Source organism: Saccopteryx leptura, chromosome 6, assembly GCF_036850995.1.
Source record: "Saccopteryx leptura isolate mSacLep1 chromosome 6, mSacLep1_pri_phased_curated, whole genome shotgun sequence".
Taxonomy (NCBI): Eukaryota; Metazoa; Chordata; class Mammalia; order Chiroptera; family Emballonuridae; genus Saccopteryx; species Saccopteryx leptura.
Window position 1 is genome coordinate 4,787,762 of NC_089508.1, and position 16,120 is coordinate 4,803,881.

The following is a 16,120-nucleotide window of genomic DNA, read 5'->3' on the forward strand; positions in this document are numbered from 1 at the left end:
TGGACTATTATTTGGATTTCACTGATTGTATTTCACAGTTTTCAATAACACTGTGAAATCCTTAAAGTACTGAAACTAAGACCAGAACTATGATTGTTACTCACATGGTCTCCATGCTCCTAACACACGAATGCCACTAGAGAGCTCGTGACCATGAAAGAATCCTTAAATCAGTTTGGGAGCGTCCATTCTACAGTACAGAGCAGAGCAGAAGACAAAAAAATTCAGACTTTATCTCCACTAATCCTTGTTTTCTGCATTTTACTTATGCTTTAGACAGTCATAATGTTAAATAACATAGCCTGTGTTCCCTTAACAAAAAGAAAATCTTAAACTTAAGACAGACCCAGAGCAATGATATTGAGTCTTATCCATCAGTGTCTAAAAATGCAAATGCTTCCTCTGTTTATTGTTTAATAAGTGTGATTTTAATTTTATTTAAAATATGTCCTGTCTCACTGCATATGTTCCTACCTAGACAATGTTGTACTCTCTTCTTTTTAGCTGTTTATTACATTCTTAATAGTTTGATTGCTGATTCATTAATAACCGTATATCTCAGCCTACTAACTTAAAATAAGAATGTGATCTTTTTATATTCCTAACATTGGCAATGGGGTCATTGACAACAGAAGAGGCACTAGGTTCTGCTCTTTGTGGTCTTGGGAGTTATAGACATCTAGTGTTCACTGTAGATGATGACTCCTATGCCATGAGGCATCATCACTGGTCCATTCGGGGGGACTCTTTTCCTTCACGTTTGTAATTATTAAATCATTAATTCACTGATAATAAAAAGAAATACATGATTCATAAAATCACAGGAAAAACCCTTGAACAAATGTTTCTGTATCACAGAGCTTTATATCCTTTTCATTAATTGATCTCAGTGGTACACATTACCAACTAATCAACATATTTCATAGCATAGGTCACTGATCCATCATTAAATTATTTATTATATTTATTATTTTATAATAGAACCATGAATGCTTTTTAAAAACAAAACAAAACAAAAAACATCCAAACCAAGGTAAAATAAGTAAGTGTGATTCACCTAGGTCTCTTTTCTAACACAAAGGTAACGTAATGTCTGTCGTAGCAGATGCTGAAATCAGTGTTGTGCATTCACTGTGAAAAGTATAAGCAGAAAGCACAATGAAAGGCACTGATTTAACTTTACAATTTAATGTATATACACTCATTGAAATTTAAAGAGATCTTGTGCCAGAATAGAATTAGAATGAATATATTTTTAATTAGTGGAGAAAATAGTTAAATTAGGGCACTAACAAACATAGCTAATCCAAAGTAAATCCAGGGAGGGGGACAAAAGGAAAAAACAACAGAGAGGAAGTAAAAGAGTTAAGGTAGAAGTGCATAAATACACACACAGAGACTGGTCAGCACAAAAAGGTGAAACAACAGGTTATCCGGATAGGTCATAAAGAATAATCAGAATGTATTTTTTAAAATTCAACTAAATGATATTTAACAAAACAAGATTGAGAAATTTTCTCCATTGTACCAGATTATCCACTCTTCATTTATAGAGTCATCTGAACACTTACTAATTTACAGTAATATTTATTTATCTTCCTCTTAAAAAAAGATTAACTTCAAATGCCTGACTGAGGGCAACAGCGATGACCTGTCAGTGTGTGTGCTAGCCTTCATCAAACACATACTACACTTGGCCCTTTTCTAACCTCTCCTACTTACAATGATATTCATTTTTATTATTACATATTTTATTAATGAACAAAGCTTTGCTCTCATCATTTTTATTCATTTATACATATGTCTATTTATTCTGCCTAAATCTTTAATAAAAGTATTTGCAAAGTTCACAATCTCAAAGACCAAGATTAAATCCTTTTATATCCCCACCATCTGCCCATAGGTGCCCACCATACAGGTGAAGGCATTAGACCCCACTGGTGTGGCACCTCAGAGTTCCAGACACCTGTGCAGCTTCTATGCCCCCCACAGCACCCGTGATCACTGTTGGTCCAGGACTGGACTTCAGTGTCTATTATTATCTACCTTTGTTCATTGTTTAACTCATTAATAAAGAAATACACACAAATCACAAAAAAACAAAATAAAAATTTTGAGTTTCTATAATCCATCTATTTATTCGTTTTCCACTATATGTATACAGGTAAATGTCTACAGGATAATTTCCCTTGTAACCCCGATTTTCATTAATCAATGTTAGTGTTGCACGAACCCACTGAGAAACATATGTCCTACACGAACCCCCTAGTGGGCCATGGTTAACTTCTTTGATTATACTTAACACATTTTTTTTAACTAGACAGTGAATGTTCTTAAACAAGTCATCATATCAAGACAGGAGCATTGACCAGGACTCACATTGGAGGCCGCACTCCTCACACAGAGTTCTTGGCCCCAGCGGAAGCACTGCATCAACTTGGGGCATTCGTTCTGAGTAGAAGCAATACAGATAAGACAACATGGAGACATTCTTGCTATAAATCCATGCGGTTCTCATTTCATTTTCATAGCCATCTAGGTACATGCTTTGTAGTCTGATTATTTCTTATTCTCTAAAATAAATGAGCCACTCAAAATCATCACTGACTCAAAGAATACAGACTACTCCACATCGCCATCTTTGCCATTCCTACCCAGAAATGCCATCCCTTGGTCCATTTCTTGTTGACTGAACTTCAGTGGTTCCATGTTACATTAATAACAATTCGTGCCTCCCCACATAGTTTCATAGTTTGACTTGCTTCTTGCTTTCATCCTTCTGCACTATTTGTTTATTCTCTCATTTATTCACTTACGATAAGAAAATTAATATCCCAGAATCACCAAGGGCTGAGACATAACCCTTAAATATTACTGAAATCTACTCATAGTCTCATTCCTACAGATATAAAAACTTAAATCCCTTTTTGTAATGGACCTCAGAAGGTCATAGGTATTTTGATCATAGAATATAATTCAGAATGCATTCCATTCACATCATTGGTCCACAGCCTTCTGTATATAATCTGTATGTCCTTCCTATATATAAAATGAGGCAGTACTCACATCTCCTGCAGCCTCCTTCCTCATAGTGAGAATAGAGTATGCCTTTATCAATAAAGGAAATCTATGGAAAACCTAAAATAGAAATTTAAAGAGCTATAAAATATTGAGTGATGATATGTTTTTAAAAACCTCCTAAACACTACTAAATCAAATTAATCCTAAACTTGGCTTCCTCATTATTAGTACAAGCCTGTTCTTGTTTGACTGTATTCATGTATACAGCCATTTACTCGTTTTAAATCCGTATGTCTAAACTAGAGGTTGCCTAGACATCTTGGCCACTTCAGAATACTTAAGTTCTGGTGCACTCATTTTGTGGAGTATAAAGATGACGTTAAGATAATGAGATATTTTCTCTGCTGAACTATGCTTTGCCCCTTTCAGATATTAATTAATATAGGCGTTACTTTGTTTTCTTTAATAAAATAAACAACCTAGAAGCCACCTCTGATCCAGAGGAAGGGCATTAACTACTATCACCTATATCTGACTATATCAAAATGCTGTTTAAACATAGATGCTTGGACCCCATGCCAATCCTACCAAATAATTCATGCTGAGGTTGGTGGTGGGAGGAGTGAGGGGAGTGGAGGGAATCCATATTTTAAGCAACCCTCTAGGGGATTCTGATACTCAAGTTTGAGGACCACTGCCCTATGTATACCCTGACCCAAAAAGGTCACACCATTGAACGTTGGCTTCTTACTACATGGCACTGGTTCAGAATCATACAAAAAGTAACTTGTCTCACAACGGTTTTTCTTAATTTAGCCAGCTTTACTTTTTCTATCTACTCATCAGCTATCTATCTCTTTAATCTGTCTAATGATTTGTTTCATTTATTCCCTTAGAATAATGCAATAAATCCCTAGGATCCCTTAAACACCCAATTAAGATTCTTCGAAATTATTAAAATCTAGCTCAAGGCTTATTCCTGCAAGTGTAAGATACCAAAATCTTTTCTTAACAGGAACTTCAGTAATACAAAAAGGAATTCATCACAAGACATGTTCAGAATGCATTCCATTCACATCACAGATCCTTACGCGGCTCTTTTACATTGAACTTAGATGTTCTTTAAAGATATAAGAAAGAACAGCCTTGTCCCCACTGCCCACACTCCGCATCTAAACACTGTCTCTATCTAGTATCTTCCAATGGATTACTTCATTGAATTAACAGCTTAGATTCATTTTTTCCCTCAGAGAAATGTTTATAAACTGTGATACACACCTAATAATAATAATAAGTAGCTTTAAAAGTGAATGTAACATCCACAAACTTTTCAAAAATTGTACTGAAACTGATGACTGCATAAACCATGTTGACATAGCCTATCTCAATCACAGATCTGTATTTAGTCTTCTTTGATTTTATTTATGTACCTGGCGATTTATTAGTGTTTAAGTTCCTTTCATCCACTCTATAATTCATAAAAAACTGGACAAACTATTCATTTTTTAAACAAAATGAAAATTATTTAACTTCCCAGAAACCCAGAAGAGAAATGCCATCATGTCTCTCTAATTTTCCTTCCTCAAACTGGGAACAGCAAAATTTTTTTTTTCTCAGTAGGGACATAATATGAGCAGAGCTGACGAGTGATATTTCAACACATACCCGCTCACTGGTCAGGTGTGCTGTCCCCTTTTACTTTATTAAATGATTAACCTAGGTATTAATTTGTGACGCTGACAACCAAGACAGTAATACTGTGGACCAGTAACTGTTCCGTTGTTCCCTACCATGAGGATCAGAGAACTATATACTTTTTAACCAACTTAACTGAGGAGTAATTGACAAATATAGTTGTCTATCTTTAAGGTGCACAACATGATGATTTGACTTTCACTGTGGACTGATTACCCGTGGGGCACAATGAAGCCAACTGGATGGGTCGTAACAGTCATATGGCACATTTTGAAACTAGTCCATGCTCTGTTCTATTAAATGTAGTTAGTTGATTAAAGTATATTATCTATTTCTTATTTATTAATAAAAGAAAAAAAAACATCTGTGACACACAGAACATGAACAACATAGGCATTTATACACATCTCTCCCTCTGTCCCTTATGCTAAGGTATAAAAGCCTTTCTATATCTTTAATGAACTTTTAGTTCTTTGGAAATGCATTGGTGATGGTTGTTTCATGACATATGCCACAGTGCCTCCACATTGGGCCCTATTTTTCCTTCATTTGCTTATACATGTGCACAGTTATTATTGCATTAACATTTCATAAGCTTTCAAATCTGTTTTGCACTGAGCCTCCGAGTTCCAGGTAAGCCTTCTTCATCCACGACACATCTGCCACCAGTCCTCAGGTTTCACCCTCTTGTTCTCTATTTATTGTAATTTCGCTAGGAAATAAATCATTCATTCTCTAATAATACATATGCATCCATGAATTGTGTAAAAGTAGCTCTAATATCCCTCAACATTTGACATAAAATCGTTTTCTGCAGAGCAAAGAGCCTAGATCTGCTTTGCTAATCAACCTCAGTGTTGAATATGTGAATGAAAGGACACACCGGCTTCATTTTAACCTCTTTATCATTAATCCATGATTGGCAGGGACTAATCTCTACCATCTGTCTATAGAATTATTTCCCTCGGCAACTGATCCCTTTCATTAAATGACCTCGGTGTTTCATATATGAATTAACAAATGTAATGCTTCGTATTAACTATAATTTTACAGCCACGGTTGACAGTGACTGATTATATTCCACACTTTTAAGTAATAGAAGAGTGAACAGGCTTAACCTACCCAAACTGAGACAAGAACACTGATATTACTCACATGGCCTCCATGCTCTCACACATACATGAAATGATGGATCATGAAGTGATCATGGAAGAATCTCCAAATCAGCTCGAGTGCATCTGTTCTGAGGAGCACAGAGCACAGCAGACGACTGAAAAAGGTTGAGGTTTAATACCTATTGATACTGGCATTTACCTTTAGTCATTTACTAATACTTGTATTTGCTGAATGTCATTTAGGAAACTAGCCATTTGGGGAAAATGTTTAAATTCTCCAAAGTAAACACATAATGGCAACTTGGCCATAAACACAAAATACGAATATTTCCTATTATTCAACACTACCTAGACATCCCTTCGCCAAAGAGGTAACACCTCTGCACCATTTATTTCCTAATGGGTAGAAGTGTTTTCAGGATATATTAATAGTGTTTTTGTCTCACTATATCTTTTTCTATTTAGACAATGCTTCATGACCTGCATCATTGCTTATTTATGTTATTTTTTTATTATTTCACTGATCCAATTATAAATAGAATACACAATGCATGAACACGAAACTCAAGAACCCTGAATTTTCCTGACATCTGTCTAGAGGATCCTTTCAAACAGAGCAGTGGATCGAACTTCTTTTGTGTTGGACCTCAAGAGTTCTAAACACATGTTCGTCGTGCGTGATTCATACGCCACCAGGAGTCACCATTGATCCATCTTGTCCTTCTTCAATCTTTTCTGAATTGTCTCCTGAGTCATTCACTCATTATTTAATAGAGTTATTAGATTCTATTATTCTGAAAAACTCAAGAAAAGCCTTAATATCCCTAAATGTATATATAGAAACACTCTCCCATAAATCTCTTATTAATTATCTTATTTTTTCATATACATTAATCAACAGAATGGAGTTGGCCTTATTTGATTATATTTCACATTTTTTAGATGATACAGTGAATACCCTTAAAACAAAAACCGCTGGAACTACGACAAGAATTTTGACTATTACTCACGTGGGACTCCTCCATGCTCCAAAAACATCGAGGCAGCCAGAGAGCTCGTGACTGTGAAGATGCTTTGTCAGCTTGCAGGCTCCCATTCTGAGGAGTACAGAGCAGAGTGCAGGACACGGAAAGTCAAGACTTACTCTCCACTGATCCCTGGCTCACCCATTTCATTCTCTCAGTCCTTCCAGTATTTGTTGATTAACGGTAATATTTACTTGTTTATCTCTTAACAAATTAAACATCTGAGTTGTAAGTGACTCAGAGCAGTAACTATTACTTATCATTAAATATATCATTCTTAGTCAAAGATGTAATACACTTGGTCCACTTAATATTGATTGCAATATACATATTAGTATTATTTTCCTTACTTATATATTTTAACAATGAACAATATTTCACCTTCATTCTATTTGTTTTTGTATTTATTTTTTATAATAATATTTTATAAAATTTATGAACACAAAACTAAGAATGAGAGCCTCGAATATCCCTGACATCGGTCTATACAATCATGTCCAACATAGAGAAGGGAGTAGAATTCTTTGTGTCAGACCTCAGAGTTCCAAACACATAAGTATTCAACGTATATGAGGATATAGGTTGGGACGCATCTGCTTCATTCTCATCTGTATCTGTTTACTGATCATTTCATTAAGTCACTATTAATAATAATAGTAATAATAAATATCTGTGAATCATACTCTAATATCTATCTAGAGAACCATTTACATCAATAAATACGCCTCTTTTTTTAGTCAACTTCATTGAGGCAAATATCTATCAACTGACATCAAGTTTCATGTCAACTTCATTATTGATGCTGGGAATATGACTAGTTTTAAAATATGGTTAGTACTGTTTTTCAACATGACAGAGAAGACTTTGACTGGTACTCACATGCACCTGTGCAAAGGGACGACCAGCAGAGCTCCCGGTCCCAGCCAAGGGCTTCCTCGGCTCATGCGTATCCGTCCTGAGGGATACGAGCAGAGGTGCCGACAGCAAGATTGAGAGACAATCTACGGATGCACGCCTCTCACCTTTCATTCAGTCACTCACCCGGGGGCACAGTGTATATGCATTAATTTTCTCTGCCCAGACCAAACAACCACACTTGACACAGACCAAGCACAAGCACTTGAACCTTCGTGGACACTCCGTATCGTTCTTACCCAAAAAGGGAAGACACTTGAGCCGTTTCTATTTTTCTTAAGGAAGGGCAGTATTGTCAATAAATGTAGATATTTCTTTAGGGTCTCACCCTCTTCACTTTAACTTATTCACACTTATACATTGATTTTTTGGAGCTGTTTATTACAGTAGAATCAAAATTCATGAAAATGAACAACAACAAAAAATGGCCCTTTCTCTCTTCCTAACATCTACTGGGTCACTTCCAACAGAGGCACTAGACAGTGTTTCTCTCTTTAATGGACCTCAGTTCAGACACTTCATATTCATCGTTTATAACTAATACCCCACCACCAGTCATCATTGGTCCATGGTGTGGCCTCTTTTTCTTTATTCTCATGTACGCTAATTCATTAATTAACTCCTCAACTTATTAATTTTTAAAACCCTATAATTAACAAAAAAACTAAAGAATGAAAGCAATAAATAGTCCCCATCTGCCTATGGGATGATTTGCCATATTGTTTTGTCTCTTTCATTAATTATATTTTATATGAGCTTTAGAAAATGTAATGCTTCATAATATCCCGTTTATCATTTTCCACTGTTGGTGTTCAGATTATGTTTCACACTTTTAGCAATACCCTATTAAAAGAACTGCTTAAACAAATACAAGAACTTTAACCTTTACTCACATTCATCTCTAAGCTTTACACAGAGGAAACTATAGATCTTGTTACCATGGGAGAGACTTAACTCAGCTTGACTGTGTTGATTCTGAGGAGTACAAGACAGAGCAGATAATTAAAAATCGAAACCTTTTCTCCATTAGTCATTTTCCTTCTCATTTTATTTTTCCAGTTATTTAGGTATTTATTATACATACAAGATATAAATACATATATTAAAAAATTAACAGCCTCAACTCAAGACTAACACAGGTTTACAAAACTCAGTATGACTTTATCAGTGCCGATGTCTGTATCATCCTTAGAAAAAGAGGTAACGCCCTCAGTCCATTTATTTCTTTAATATCAGTTTCTTCAGTTATATTAATAGTATTTCTTGCCTCATCTCATACACACACACACACACACACACAGATTGTAAGGCTTCATCCTTGTTCTATCATTGATTCATTTATATTAATAGTAATATACTAGAAATCCATGAATCCAAAACTACAAGAACAGTCTCCTTGCCTATTCCTAACATCGATCCATAGGATCATTTGCAGGACAAGAAACAGATGAAATTTTGTTTTGTTTTGGACCTCAGACTTCCAGACACAAAGCAATCATCATATATTACTCATACGCCACCAGTCATTATCATTGGTCCAGGTTTGGGTGTCTTGTTCCTCATTCTCACCTACATTTATTTATACATTAATTCATCACTCTACTACTTAGTAATTAAACACATCTGTGAGTCACAAAAATGAGAGGACAAGAGCCTTTGGGAATGCTATCACCCTTCTTTAGGACCAATGCCTCACCGATTTTACCCCTTCCATTAATCACCTTCAATATTCCAAAGACAGATCAGGCAACAGAATGCTTCATACATTTACAACTTAGTCACTGGACCCTGGTAGGGTCTCTTCTTCTACTGAGTACTTTTTAAATGACTACAGCAATACCCTAAACACCCCCCCCCCAACCATGACAAGAACTTTATCTACTCACACTGGCCTTTGTGCTCCCACACGGACCTCCTGGACACAAGAGATGCTTAAACCCCTCCAGATGTTTTTGTTCTGGGAAGTAAAAAGCAGAGGAGATGACAAAAAAAGACTGAGATATCATCACCTTGCATTTAGTTGATCACTGACAATATAGTAATGTGGGATACTCTGAATATCAGACTTGCTAGTGACCCAGAAGGACAAGGTCTCTAAGAGGTAAGGCACTGGGACCATTTATTTTTTTGTAGAGAAATTCAGTCTTTTCAATACATTTGAATAGTTTTTCCTGCCTCACATAGGCTCTTCATCTCTGCTGTTTTATATTTGTACATTGGTTCTAAGATTGATCCACTGAGAGTCAAAGATTCCAGTTCCATGAAAACTAAGAAGACCGTTCCTTTATCTTCCTAAAATCCATCTATTGGTCACCAAAAGCAGAGGCAACAAACGATATTACTTTTTGTGTTGGACCTCAGAGTTCCAGACACGTAATACTCATCATCACGGCTCCTATGACAGAAGCCTTCATCACCAGTGCAGGTTTTGACCTCTTTTTCTCCATCCTCTTGCACATTATTTCATTAGTTAATTCTTTAATTCACTAGTATTAATTTTTTTCTTTTTTAAAAATTTTTTATTAATTTTAATGGGGTGACATTGATCAATCAGGGTACACAGGTTCAGAGACTAGTATTAATTTTTAAAACCCCACAGTCCACAAAAGATTAAATAAATAAAAGATAAGAAATTTGAGTAATCTATATTTATCCATAGAATCCTTTATCACATTGAAATATTAATTATCCTTAATCTATCATAAACAGATCAGTAAGTACGATGCTTGACAATAATGCTACATTTATCGTTGGCCACGGTTGGTCTTTTGAATTATAGTCACACTTTTATAATACAGCAAATATCCATTAAAAAAAAAAAAGACACCTATCAAATGAAGACAAGCACTTTAAGATTCACACCAGTCTTTATGCACCTAAGACGTAGAGGCAACCACAGAGGTGGTGACTGCTTAAGAACTCTTCAATCCCGAAGAGTACAGAGCAGAGCTGATGGTGGAAAAAACAAAACTGAGACCTTGTCTGAACGGCCCCTGCTTTTCCACACGTCATTTGTTAAGTCACTTAGGTGTTTATTAATTTTCACCATGTAGATTACTTTCCTCTTATCAAAATGGAGGAACAATCTCAAATTTGAAACTGACCTGGAGAATGAAATCGAGTCTTACTTATCAGTCTCTATGATCCTTAGGGGAAAGGTGACACTCTTGATTCATCTTTTTTCTTTTCTTTTTTAATTAAATTTAAGGTGCATTAGTGTTTTTAATTTTTAGTAATTGAATTCAGTAGTTTCAATTTATAGTAATAATTCTTGCCTCACCACATATATTGACAGCTAGACCATGTTTCACTTTATTTTTTAATAAATAAATACTATTTATTCCTCCTTTATCTGCAAGGAATATTGCTCAAGACCCACAGAGGAGGCCTGAAACCACACCCTATATATGCTATGTGTTTTCCTATACAAACGTTATCTATGATAAAGTTTAATTTATAAATTAGGCACAGTAAGAAGTTAACAGTAACTAATTATGAAAGAACAATTTTAACAATACACTGTAATAAAAGTTACGTGAATGTGGTCTCTCAAAATATCGTTTTGTACTATTCTCATACTTCTTGTGATGATGTCAGATGATAATACAGCACATCCGTGATGAGACAAAGTTAGGTGAATGACGCAAGCACTGTGACATCGTGTTAGGCTACTTCTGACCTTCGGACAATAATTCAGAAGGAGGATCACCTACTTCAGGGGATTCAGGATCATTCAGCAATGACGATGTCAATGGCTGCATGTCTGGAGCCAACAATGTTGATGACTGGGGAAATTTGTCATTTGTGGACCACGGTTACCCATGGGTACCAATACCACAAAAAGTTAAATCATGGGTGGGGGAGGGGTCTACTACTGTATTTCCTTAAGAGTTCTACCATTCATCAATTAATAACAAATATAAATCGATAAATCTAAGGTAAGAAAATGATCTTAGCATATTTCTAATATCAGTCTACAGGACCATTTCCAAAAGAAGGATCTAATTATGTTTTGTGTTGAACCTTAGAATTGTAGATATATATTATTCATCAATCATGACTCATACACCACCATTATTGCCACTGGTTCGGGTTTGGGTCTCTTTTTCTTTATTTCTTTCTACATTTGTATCAAACAAATCAAATTTATTAATAATAATTAAATGAACACATGATTCACAAAATCCAAGGACAAGATCCTCGAATATAGCTCTCACACTTAAATGTTACACATTATTGGTTAATCAACATAATGTTTTTATACCATATTTATGATTGAGCCTTAGTTAACTTTTTCATGTTTAATACTTTTTAAGTAATCCAATGAATACCTTTAAACAAATGACCCAATATAAGACAATCATTTAGTGAACTTCAGTATTTTAATTAATCTTTTTAATTAATCTTTTTCATCATACTCATCTGCATAAGCTCATTAATTCATTGATTCACTAATATTAATTTTTAAAACTGTATGATTCATAAAAAAACAAGAATAAGAGAAATATTTTATATCTGCATATATCATTTGCCACATTGATATAACTCTTACTAATTATCATCAATGTTTCATATATGGATTGATAGAGACAATGCTTTACACCAATTCCATATTTACCGCTCATGATTGTTGGGGTCTTGGATTATATTTCACATACTCTTAACTATACAGTGAATATTTGAGAAAAGAAACTCTCAAAAACATGAACTTTTTCCAATGTATTACTCACACTGGTCTCTATGTGCACTAGAAAAAGAGACAGCCATACAGCACGTGACCACAGACGATATTTCAGTCCACTTGAGTGGTCCGTTCTGAGGAGTACAGAACAGAGCAGAGGATGAAAAACTTGAAACCTTCTCTAAATTGGTCCTCCCCCTCCCTTATTTCATTTACTTAGTCATAAGGAATTTATTACATTTCATAGTTTATACACACATAAGCATAAATATAATGATATGACTCCTTAGAAAAAAGAGAATGCGTTTAGTCCATTTACTTCTTAATATCAGTTTCTGCAGTTTCTATTAATAGTATTTCTTGCCTCACCATATGTATTCACAGTTGATAAGGTTTCAATGTTGTTTATTTAGTTATATACTTGTTTATTGTTTCTATCATGGATTCATTTATGTTAATAACAGTATATATATATCCATGAATCCAAAATTAAAAGAACAATAGGCTCATTTGCAGGAGAGGAAACTAGATTTTGTTTTGTTTTGGACCTCAGACTTCCAGACACATAGCAATCATTGTATATGACTCATACGCCACCAGTCATCATCATTGGTCCAGGCTTGGCATTTTTTTTATCCACTCTCATTTACATTTATTTATTAATTAATTAATCAGCTCATCTGATCATAATAAAATAAGTAACTATGAATTGCAACAAAACCTAGAACATGATTCTTGAGTAGTCCTACATCTGTCTATAGAATCATTTGCTACATCAATTTATCTCTATCACTAATCACCCTCAAAGTTTCATGCAAAGATTAATCAATATAATGTTACACATAAATTCTACACTTATCAATGGACCACAGTTGGCTTTCTCTGGTGGTTTCACACTTTCCAAATACAGACTATATATACATAAAACTCACTTTTGTTTCTATGCACCAAACACACAGACCACCAGACATCCGGTGACCACGGAAAAATCCTTAACTCAGTTCCAGTGCATCCACCTGAGAACAAAACACAGATGGAGATGAAACACTGGGACCTTATCTGCACTAACTTTGCTCTCTGTATTTCATTTCCTCAGCCATGACTGACCATGCTTCACACTTACTTTACTTATTGCTCTATGTGTTTATTAATGCTTTCACTAATCTATGCTAATAGAATCATTATCCAAGAACACAAAAACCAAGACCATAATTTCTGTGTGTCCCCAACACCAGTCACCACGGTCACTTCCAACAAAGGAAACAGACCAGATGTCTTACATTATTGGACCTCCTAGTTCCCGACACAGCACAGTCTTCATTATCCAGGACTCATATGCCGCCAGTCATCATCACTGGTCCACACTGGGCCCTCTTCTTCTCCACTAATTTCTAAGTTTGCTTATTGATTAATTCATTCTTTCACTAATAATTAAATAAATAACTGGACCACAAAAGCTTAGAAACAAGATCTTTAAAAGTATCCTTCTTCTATCTTTATAGCTTATCTATGTGATCATTTCTCACTGTGATTTTACCTTTTGTTAACCATTCTTAATTTTGCAAATACTGACTAATCAACTCAGTGTTCACAAGTCATGTTAATATGACAATGTCATGTTTATCACTGGGCTACGGTTGGCCTTCTTGGATTCTTCCTATGATACAGTGAGTATCATTTAAAAACTACCCAAACCAAGACAAAGGCTTTGACTAGACTCACATTGGAGTCCATGCTTCTAACACATAGAGACAGCCAGAGAGCTGGCGGCCACAGAAGACACTAAGTCAGCTGGGAGAGGTCATTCTGAGAACACAAGCAGAATGAATGAGAAAAGGGTTGAAATATCCTCTCAATTTATCCTGACTTCTTTCTATCATTTTATTAGCCTATATTAAATGATTTTTTTTCTTGAGAACACAAACAACAACGAAAAAGGCACTAACCAAACAAGACCATGGACTGTTACTTGTAGTGAACATATCATTACTTAAAGAAGTAATACCTTTAAAATATTTGTTTCTTAATGGACCTCAGTGTTTTTAATGGATATAAATATTTCTGGACTAGGAATATATTTTATAACTGCACAATGCTTCACCTCCTTTACCTTGAGTATCTCTAATATTTCTCTATAGAATTATTTCCCACTGACAATATAGAAATATCTGTATCAATTTATATCTATCTATATTGTCAATGGAAAGTAATTCTGTAGCTCATATATATATAACTAATTGATCCACATGTTTGTTATATAAATTAATGTAATACTTTACATTAAGCCCATTTTACTATCTGAATGTGACTAAACTGTGTCTCTGTAAAAGTAGGACTAAATCAACTGAGTCAGAATTAAAATTGAATAATACATTTTACATTAATTAATTGAATAGTTAACTGTGAACATGAGTAAATGGTCTAGCTTTTTTCTCCTTAATTGACACAGATGTGTGGACCTCACCCACACATGACCTTCATTCATGTAGCTATTTATAACCTTTCAATAAGAGTTAACACCCATGACAAACCACCAAACCAGAAGCAATTCCTTTGTTACTTACTTAAGTTTTTATAGTCCTTTAATTGAATCACTGTACATCCATTCTGTAGAGTACCAAACAAATATAAAAATAGACTGAATTAGATAGATAGATAGATAGATAGATAGATAGATCAGCCTAGATTCATATTTTAAAACTGATCCAAGTCAACAATAAAAATTAGGAATAAACTTTAGTGTTTGTTCTATATTAAAATTCTAAATGGATTATTGATTGATTCAAGTATTAAATTTCACTGATATAATGACCACCTTTGAAACCAACACCAGACAAAAGAATAAGAATTATGAGTATTACACATATTTATTTATATGCCCCCTACTCAGCCAGGTAAGAGCTATTATTTTCTTTCTAAATGAATCTTGCTTAGAAAGATTTAGATGGTCTATACTTCTCCCACTTTAATATACGTATGTATGTATATAGTCACACATGAAGTCATTTATCTTCTATCTTTTAAAGAAATCACCCCAACAAGTCAGAAAGAGAAACTCTATCTAAATATTAATATATTCACTATTGCAAAAATATAAGACCCTAGGTCTGTTTTCTTTGACTGGAAAGCAAGTGTGTAGAACTGTATCAATCACCTTCCTTGTTTCATAACAAATGCACCTCATCAGTCCATGCTTTGGCTTCTTTCAAATTATTGATTAAAATATTACTTTATATATTGATAATAATTTTAATATATGTGATTCCACAGAAGCAAGGCAATATTAATGTTCATTAGGCACAAAAAAAGATCAGAGAATCTTTTCTTTTTTTAAAAAAATTAAACAGTAGTAAAGATCATCAAATTAATCATTAACTGGTCATGTGACACATTCAACATAGGGCCATGTGCAAGCCCTCTCAATTATGCACTGATTTAATCAATAATCAATTAGAGTTGATGTTTTGCCCTTTTCTACATAAAACAAAAACCAACAAACCAATCCACAAATACAAAATGGGCTCTCATGTCCATTTCTCAATGCTCTTTACCCATAAGGGTCAGCTGTAATCAATTTATTTATTTACTGGAACTCAGTGCTTCAGAAATGTATTAACAATGATTTTTGTGCTATATATATTACATACTTTTTTATTTGAACCAGGAAT

The 16,120-nt window shown here is 34.5% G+C and overlaps 8 non-coding genes across 8 annotated transcripts; all 8 read right to left on the reverse strand.

Annotated features, from left to right (window-relative positions):
• Positions 1–2,932: 2,932 nt before the first annotated feature.
• On the reverse strand, positions 2,933–3,008 carry LOC136377897 (small nucleolar RNA SNORD113/SNORD114 family). The gene has a single exon (XR_010746509.1). It is a non-coding gene; the product is annotated as a small nucleolar RNA SNORD113/SNORD114 family (small nucleolar RNA).
• Positions 3,009–6,471: 3,463 nt separating this feature from the next.
• On the reverse strand, positions 6,472–6,544 carry LOC136377885 (small nucleolar RNA SNORD113/SNORD114 family). Its single transcript, XR_010746499.1, has one exon. It is a non-coding gene; the product is annotated as a small nucleolar RNA SNORD113/SNORD114 family (small nucleolar RNA).
• Positions 6,545–8,268: 1,724 nt separating this feature from the next.
• LOC136377884 (small nucleolar RNA SNORD113/SNORD114 family) lies at positions 8,269–8,340 on the reverse strand. Its single transcript, XR_010746498.1, has one exon. It is a non-coding gene; the product is annotated as a small nucleolar RNA SNORD113/SNORD114 family (small nucleolar RNA).
• Positions 8,341–9,236: 896 nt separating this feature from the next.
• LOC136377881 (small nucleolar RNA SNORD113/SNORD114 family) lies at positions 9,237–9,311 on the reverse strand. The gene has a single exon (XR_010746496.1). It is a non-coding gene; the product is annotated as a small nucleolar RNA SNORD113/SNORD114 family (small nucleolar RNA).
• Positions 9,312–10,121: 810 nt separating this feature from the next.
• On the reverse strand, positions 10,122–10,195 carry LOC136377894 (small nucleolar RNA SNORD113/SNORD114 family). The gene has a single exon (XR_010746506.1). It is a non-coding gene; the product is annotated as a small nucleolar RNA SNORD113/SNORD114 family (small nucleolar RNA).
• Positions 10,196–11,788: 1,593 nt separating this feature from the next.
• On the reverse strand, positions 11,789–11,862 carry LOC136377893 (small nucleolar RNA SNORD113/SNORD114 family). The gene has a single exon (XR_010746505.1). It is a non-coding gene; the product is annotated as a small nucleolar RNA SNORD113/SNORD114 family (small nucleolar RNA).
• Positions 11,863–12,994: 1,132 nt separating this feature from the next.
• On the reverse strand, positions 12,995–13,069 carry LOC136377880 (small nucleolar RNA SNORD113/SNORD114 family). Its single transcript, XR_010746495.1, has one exon. It is a non-coding gene; the product is annotated as a small nucleolar RNA SNORD113/SNORD114 family (small nucleolar RNA).
• Positions 13,070–13,736: 667 nt separating this feature from the next.
• LOC136377887 (small nucleolar RNA SNORD113/SNORD114 family) lies at positions 13,737–13,814 on the reverse strand. Its single transcript, XR_010746501.1, has one exon. It is a non-coding gene; the product is annotated as a small nucleolar RNA SNORD113/SNORD114 family (small nucleolar RNA).
• Between the last annotated feature and the right edge of the window lie 2,306 nt (positions 13,815–16,120).